Source organism: Mus caroli, chromosome 3, assembly GCF_900094665.2.
Source record: "Mus caroli chromosome 3, CAROLI_EIJ_v1.1, whole genome shotgun sequence".
Classification (NCBI taxonomy): Eukaryota; Metazoa; Chordata; class Mammalia; order Rodentia; family Muridae; genus Mus; species Mus caroli.
Window position 1 is genome coordinate 48817460 of NC_034572.1, and position 7644 is coordinate 48825103.

Here is a 7644-nt window from a genome sequence, read left to right on the forward strand (position 1 = left end):
TATACATATACATATACATATACATATACATATACATATACATATACATATACATATACATATACATATACATATACATATACATACATATGGATATAGATACAGATATACACACACAGAGTCAGTTTTTGGATCAATTCCTTCTTATAAAGGGGAATAGTGCCAATTTAAAACATGTTTTGAGCCAGACTTGGTGGCACAATTTGAGGGGTGGTGGTGTCAGGCAGATCTCTGAGTTTGAGGTCATCCTAGTCTGTATGTGAGTTTCAGGTCAGACAAGGTTACATAGTGAGACCCTGCATCAGATACACTTAACACATTTATCTCTCTAAGGCGTAGGAACCATTGATGAAGAGAGGGTAGATTGATGCCGAGAGCCAGAGGTGGTGCTATTACAGGGAAACCGTTCTCTGGACACAAAATGATGGCTGCCCGCATGAACTCACAGTGACCTGTGGGAGAATGCACACGACCCATGAAAAACTCAGGACAGACAAAATCCCAATACAGGGAGGTGGGCACACAAAACCATCCCACTCTGGCTGGGGATCTGGGGCGTCCTCTGCTGGAAAAGGGTCAGTGTTTGGTTTGTTGGTTGTTTAAACTGTGTGTGACCCTGGTAGGTAAATGACATTATAGGGCAGGCCCTAATCCCAAGAGTAGCTGGGTAACACAAAGTGGACTGGTGTTGTGTGACAAGACACCTTTGGGAGACACAACACCCACACCTACTTACCCCAGATTGGGAACCCACAGAAGACCAATGTATGGATACCCCAAAGTCTAACTTGGTGACCCACTGAGTTTTATTGGGTTACTTGCAGGAGTAGAAATGACTCAAAGACAGTTGCATCACCAAGGCTCACCCAGCATGGGTGAAGGCTCAGAAAGTGTAGGAAAACCGAAGTACCTTGCACAGCCTGCAGGCGGCTCAGCTGGGTAGACAATGTTCACTCCAAGTGCCCCTGACCTAAACCTCTTTCTGACAGGGGCTCTGGTCTCAGAGTCCTCTTTGCAGCTTGTCTCATCTGAGAAGGACTCTCAGCTGTTCTAGATTACCCTGGCAGGGAGAAGTTAGTAAATCTGGTTGGTTTCAGGGCTTTCTGCAGCTATTTTGGGTCACTTTACCTACTAGCTTCAGGAGCTTCCTGGAGGATGGGATGTTTCAATCTTGGAGGAAGACGTTACATAACAGCTGAGTGGATTTAAAAGAAAACATGAAGCTGAATAGTAGGGAGGTGAGGGCCAATTTAGAAGAAATTAGGGCAGGGGGCAAATATGATCAAAATACATTGTATGAAATTCTCAGAGAATAAAATATGAATTGTATCCTCTAAAGACTTAAGCTGCCTTGGGAGAACTTTGGACATTTGTCTAGTCAGGTTCCTGGTGCGGTTTACCCAGCATGCTTTTCTGCTATGATACGGCCGTAGCTCGGTGGCCATGGTATTGTTGAGGGCATTCATCCACTTACTTGTTACTTGTAGTTTGGGGAGAAGGTAAAATGTCTAGAGATATTGTTTCTTTTATCACATTATTTTCATTTTCCAAGTAAACACCCTAGTGTTGGGAATTCTCAAAAAACAAACAAACAAAAACCCAACTTGTTCTAAATACTGCCATTTTGTTTTTAGGCTCCCATTTAATCACAGGGGCAAACTAAATTCAAGGTTCTAGGCTCTAGGGGATCTGGGGACTTCCCAATAGCTGAACAGCTTCTATTGAAAGGATGCACTTGTCTGAATCCAAATATCTCAGGGACAACTTGTAAGGAGACAGTTGTCTGAATTCAGATATCTCAAGGACAACACCATCTTGCTATCTGGGTTAACCTAAGGTAATATTCCCAGGCCCAAGAGCCAACTCCTATACTAATTGGTGGAAAACTGTAATAATAACTTGGCGCAAGTGTTTATGAGATGTGAGCTTAAATATCCTGTGATATTCTGGCTCTTTGCTTCAGTTCAGCTCCTGAGTCTTTTCTGAGGTCCTGAACCAGTAACAACTTGATTACAATACATTTTTGTCATCTTCATTGACCTGGTGTTTGAGTTATGTTGGATTTAAGCAGACCCTATAACAATGGTAAGATACGGTTAAGTCATATGAAATGCTTAATAAATTACCTCAAGGAGGCTAGAGAGATGGCTCAGTGGTTGGAGCTCTTATTACATTTGCAGAGGACCTGGGTTCAGTTCCCAGCACCCACACAGCAGCTCACAACCACTTGCAACTCCAGCTCTAGGGGATACCACATTCTCTCCTGGTCTCCAGGAGCACTGCGCACATGTGCTATGCATACATACAGGCAGGCCAACATTCATACACATAAAATTGAGATAAATAAGTCATTTACAAAATGAAATGACCTTGACAGCATGTCCACTGGGGGGAGGTTCAAGGTAGGATCTCTATTAGTCATACACTTGGAAGAAATCACTGGGGATTCCTCACTGGCAAGATAAGCGGAGGTCTTGATTTCTGGTCTCAATGAAACAGACTTGTTTGGTGTCCATCTCTTGGCTTAGCTCCGAGCCTTACTTTTGCACTAGAATTTGAAGAAGCAGAGCATGGTGCTTTGCATCTAGTTAATTTGGTGAGTGCATTCTACACTCATCTCTGGCCTCTTGAGTAGCTCAGAAGTAGATATCTCATCATTTATTGAATATGTAATACATATCCCAGTTGGCTGCATTTTCTAACAAAGGGTAATCAGCATGAACAGAATACTTCGGGAGAGTATTTCAGAATAACTTTTAGTAACAATAAATAGTAAAATACATAACTGGATCCAGTGGGCAGAAAAAATTAATTTTGTGTTTTTTATTGAGCAGCCCAGAGTCAGTAAGACAAACAAATACATATATTGGCATTTGTTTACGTATTGTCTAATGACTTAAAAAATATTTAGGCTGCATACTGAGCCATGCAAATGTTTCAGAGATACCTGGGATGGGGTCCCAGACCCAAGAATTGTATCCAAAGGATACTTTTATCCAGTGGAAGCTGTGAACATCTGGGTTCTGAGAACATTCTTGTTCGGGGAGGGAAGGCTTGTGTAAGCTTATGGGACTTTCCACCCTGACAGACTGCCAGTCTTGCAGCCAAGAGGCCTCCAAGAGCAGTCTAAGTGTGGCCTTAAGTTATCAAAGGCTTATTGTGAAATAAAGCCCTAAGCAGGAGGCCACCATCTCAACAGTGACTCATGTCTTGGGGTCAATCGCGAATGACGAGTGGAACGTGGCCCTCCCCAAGTAGGGAGACGGAGGATTACTTTACAGTGCTTAGTTTGAAGGGTCCAGATCTGGTCTCCCAGGACAGTTCAGAAAAAGCAGTTTTGAGGGGCAATCCCACTGGCTTCCCTATTCCTGGGAAGGGCGTGTCAAACCACAATGCCAAATCAAAAGATGTAGGGGTGTGTGGGTAGGTGGGTGAGTTCCTCTGGTCTCCTTTGATGAAGGCGACCTCAATACTGGACCACCTCTCTGCCCAGCACATGACCTGCTTCAGATCCATCTCTATGGATATTCTTTCTCAGTTCCCCGAGCCACCAACCAATCTGCCCCCATCCTCTGGCAAGTCCTTCTAGGGACTGGGGAGGGTTGGGAGCGGAGGGGTGTCCAGGCAATCCAGATTACCAAGACCATTGCAACCAGAAGCCTGGCTAGAGGAGGGAGGACCCTGGACTCAGCCACGGTGGGCGCGCCCTGCCAAGGAGGGCGGAGGGCGGAGCAGGAGAAGGAGGGAGAAGGGAGGGCATGTGAGCGAGTGAGATACAAGAAAAGCTTGCGCGCCACCGCCCTCCTCGGGAGAGAGGCTGGAGTGAGACTGAGCGGAGAACCGCATTTCAATGAGGACCAGCTCCAGCGCATCGGTGCACTAGCGGTCGCAGCTTCCAGACGCTCGAGCTCGCAGCCCCAGCCGCGCCCAGCCCGGCGAGGACAGCTCCAGCAGCCGGCCACAGACAACCCAGCCTCCACCCGCGACCGGTGCGTGCTTTGCCTGGGCTGGGGAAGGTGCGGGCAGGCCCGGTGGTGCCGTCTGACCACAGCCCTGGAAGCCCTGGCCAGGATGGACCCCACTGGGCGGCAGCCGCCCCGCCCGCCGTTCCTCGAAAGACGGCTGCCCTGGGCTGGCTAGTTTAGTCCAGCCAGGAAGCGTTGTGTGCCCGCGGCCCCAGGGTTGCTGGCTCCTGCCTCTTTTGTCTGGTGCCACCGGCTTTAAATAGGGAGTCTGGAGGGTTGGGCCCTCCAAGGCTTTCCATCCCCTTGTTGTTGGAGATAGAGAGCCGCGGAGGAGCTGGGAGAGGCGCTTGTCATTGTCAGGATTGACTGTGGAGCTAGGACCAAGTGGGCAAGGAAGGAGTGGCTGGGCCTGGCCTCTTATTGTGTGTATGCTTTCCCGAGTGCCCAGGAGGGTGGCATGTGCCTGGTGATGGGGGCTGCAGTGTAGGCGTTGCAAGTACCTTTTTGCATGGTCTCAAGTTCCTCTGGGGACAGCCAGGAAGCCTTGTGTACGAATTAGTACCTGCAGTGCTAAAAGCATGCAGAGAGGAAAAGACATTTTCCTCCTAGGGGGAGCGCACACACAGCGCCGCAATGCCCTACAAAAGAGGCTGCTTTTGAAAATCAGGTTTCTGAGGCATCGCCACTGGATTTGGCAAGGAAATCCTTGTGGGTGAGAGAAGTAACAAGAAGATTTCATTCAAACAGGGCTCCCTCTCTGACTGCACCTGTGAATGTGTGCCCAGGTTACTGTGCACGCGCGCTCGGCTGCCACACTGCAGGGTGTTCCGAAGGGGGGGGGGTAGACCGTGTCATGACTGTTCCTAAATATATCGCCTTTCAATGGGAAAGGAAAGTAGGGCAGCATTTTAGGTATGGAATGTTTCATGAATGCAGGTTAGGAGGGATTTCAAGAGAGGTTATATGTAAGAAAATTTAAAAGATGTTCACACATCCTGTGATGTGCTGGCTTGGGTGGTGCATGCACTCCGGAGATACACATGCATGTCTTTTATTCCATGCCTCTCTATCCACCTGAATCCTAATCCAACTGCTAAAATGTGCCTTGGGATTTCTATGTGTGATGGCGTGGATTTATGCTAGATGTGTGTGTGTGTGTGTTTCTAAAATTGATGAAATGGGAGCTCATTCACAGAAAGGTGAATATAATATTCCTTAGAATGGTGAGAAACCCCACAACGAGCAACACTGCTTCTCTGGCTTTATAATATTTGTAGAGTATGATAAGAGTCCATGCTCTTCCCCACCCACAGTTTGTAGTCTCTGTGGCTGAGGGTTCTGAGCACCTTCTTGGTGCCCACACTTGTATCCAGAGACTTCTAGCCTCCCATGCTCTGCAAATGCTGGCCAAGTGTGTTCTAGCTAGCTTCCTGTATAGGAAGTGTGAAGCTGTGGAAGCCGGGAGAATTTTCTTCTAGAGTTCTTAGTTCACATGTGTGAGTAAGACTCTGAAAGCAGAGCCAGCAGAGGCGAGGGGAGGGCACCTGTTTTCATTCCACACATGATTCCCAGAAGACTGAAGTGTGCGCGGCGGGCCTTGGCTTTCAGTTAGTGGAAGCTGTGGCTTTGGCAGCTATTTCACTTCGAGCATAGCTCTGTCATGCTGGTCCCATCACTGCCTGCTCATGGGTGGGGAGCAGGGAATGTAATGCCTGCCCTGGATGAGCCTGTTACTAAAATGAGCAAACCCTTCTGTTTTAAATAGATTTTCTATCATTTAGTGTGGAATCTTGATCCTAAAAGCATTCCCAGTTTGAATCGCTGCCAAAACATTTTTATTTTTTATTTTTTTTGATTTTGCCAATTGTGAACCACTGAAGACCCTTGGAAGTTGATGTCTGCCATCTCTGGCCACATAACAGTGTCACTCTTTTGCTAGGTTCCTCTTTATTTCCTTTTGCATAAGTCAACTTGGGAGGAAGCCCCTAGGAATGGAAGGATGGCCAGTGCCTTTAAAAAGAAAACAAATGCAACCAAAAGTCACCTTGGCATTTACCATTAAAGTTCTGGTGAGCTTAGTGTGTGGGCATAGCTTTGCAATCTCCTCCATCCCCTTCCTCGATCAACCCACATACCTTTTTGAAGACTGACTACTTAACAAATATATGAACAAAGTAGGAGCAGATACCAATATCAGAGCAGAATTTGGGTTCTGTTATGCAGCTAATACCCAATGGGACTGGTCCCACTGGTGACTATTTTGAAGTTATTTACTTACAAACCCGACAAAACCACTCCATAGCTGGTATAGCTTTTATAAAGATGCAGAATTAGGCTACAATCGCTTATTTATGAGGCACGAGAGACGGTTTTTCTGCTTGAACTGAAGATACTCTGCACTCACACTAAGGGTTTTAATTCCTCTCAGTGGAGTTAACAACAGAAGAGAGATGTCCAGGATAAAGCCCAGACAAGTGTGGTGGCTTTAAAACCCACGTTTCCCATGGGAACAGAACCTAGTGTCACGGGGCTGGAGACCAAGAGCACTAACTTTGGAATCCCGATCAAAAGAACTTGAAAATCCAACTCCTCATTTGTAACTGGGAGACTCTGGGTCAACCCTGTTTCCCAGACCTAGCTTTGATGAGACTACATGCCTTGTTGGAGCTGTGTGAGTTTTAGAAGAGGGTTCTGTTTATGTCTCTTCTCTCATAGAACTGGTCACTGAATCGTCAAGTCATCAATATTGCTTTCTTTTACTTGATTCATTTTTTGGAATGATTTCTACAAATTCTCTCACTATGATTTCATTGTGAATTTTCTTATTACAAGTTTTAGATAATTAACGAGTAAGTATTAAATTAGAGCTTTTTGAGACAGGGTCTCCTGTAGCCCAGGTTGGCCTTGAACTTAGTATTTGTGGCCGAGGATGACCCATAATGCTCTGTTTATACACATTTTAAATTAAATGGACGTTTCAGCTGAGAAGTAAACTCTACTCTCTCTGAGCGGCTCAGGGGCTTCAGTTTGCTGAAGGTGAAGGACAAGTCACAAGAAGAAGCAGAAGTTTTGTTGAGTTTGGGTTGAACTTCACATCAGTGACTTGGGAAGTAGCAGGATCTTTTGTTCTTCCTTCGGAGTTCTACCTCACATATAGCCTATTTCAGTGTGCCTGAAATCTTGTCATGAGAGACGTATTCTTATGATGTAGGCTTTCCGACTTTCTAGATTGTTGTGTTGAAACACAGATATTCCTTCAAGGATGACAATTCTTTATCACTTTGCTTCTAGCAAGAGTGGATTTATCCAATAAGCAGATGCCTGCCTTGCAAACAGAGGTAGTAGATGGTTTTGTTTCCCCTGGTAATCTCTGTACCAAGGTCAGGAATAGAAGGCATGTTTTCCATCAATAAATCAGTACTCATCATATGCAAGATTTATAGGTTTTAACAGTGAATATGAATAATGAAGTAGATACTATTCCTACTCCTGTTTGCAACTGAGTCTTACAGGTGCCAACCAGGTAGATTTCTCAGGCTATACAGGTGGTATGAGGCCAAGTGTGTTCATCAGCCTGAAAGATGTCTTCCTGCCCTTAACCACATTTTCCCCCTCTTCTATCTTCTTTCCCTTTCTTTTTACATCTTACCCTTTCTCTCTCTCTCCTGACCATCTTTTT

The 7644-nt window shown here is 45.8% G+C and overlaps 1 protein-coding gene across 5 annotated transcripts in view; it reads left to right on the forward strand.

Moving 5' to 3' along the window:
- Positions 1 to 3602: 3602 nt before the first annotated feature.
- Positions 3603 to 7644, forward strand: part of Dclk1 (doublecortin like kinase 1) — a 296817-nt gene continuing 292775 nt past the window's right edge. For all 5 annotated transcript variants that reach the window (XM_029475006.1, XM_021157493.2, XM_029475007.1 and 2 more), the window contains exon 1: positions 3603 to 3989. The gene's annotated coding sequence lies outside the window, so the exon portion shown is untranslated. The remainder of the gene's footprint in view (positions 3990 to 7644) is intronic.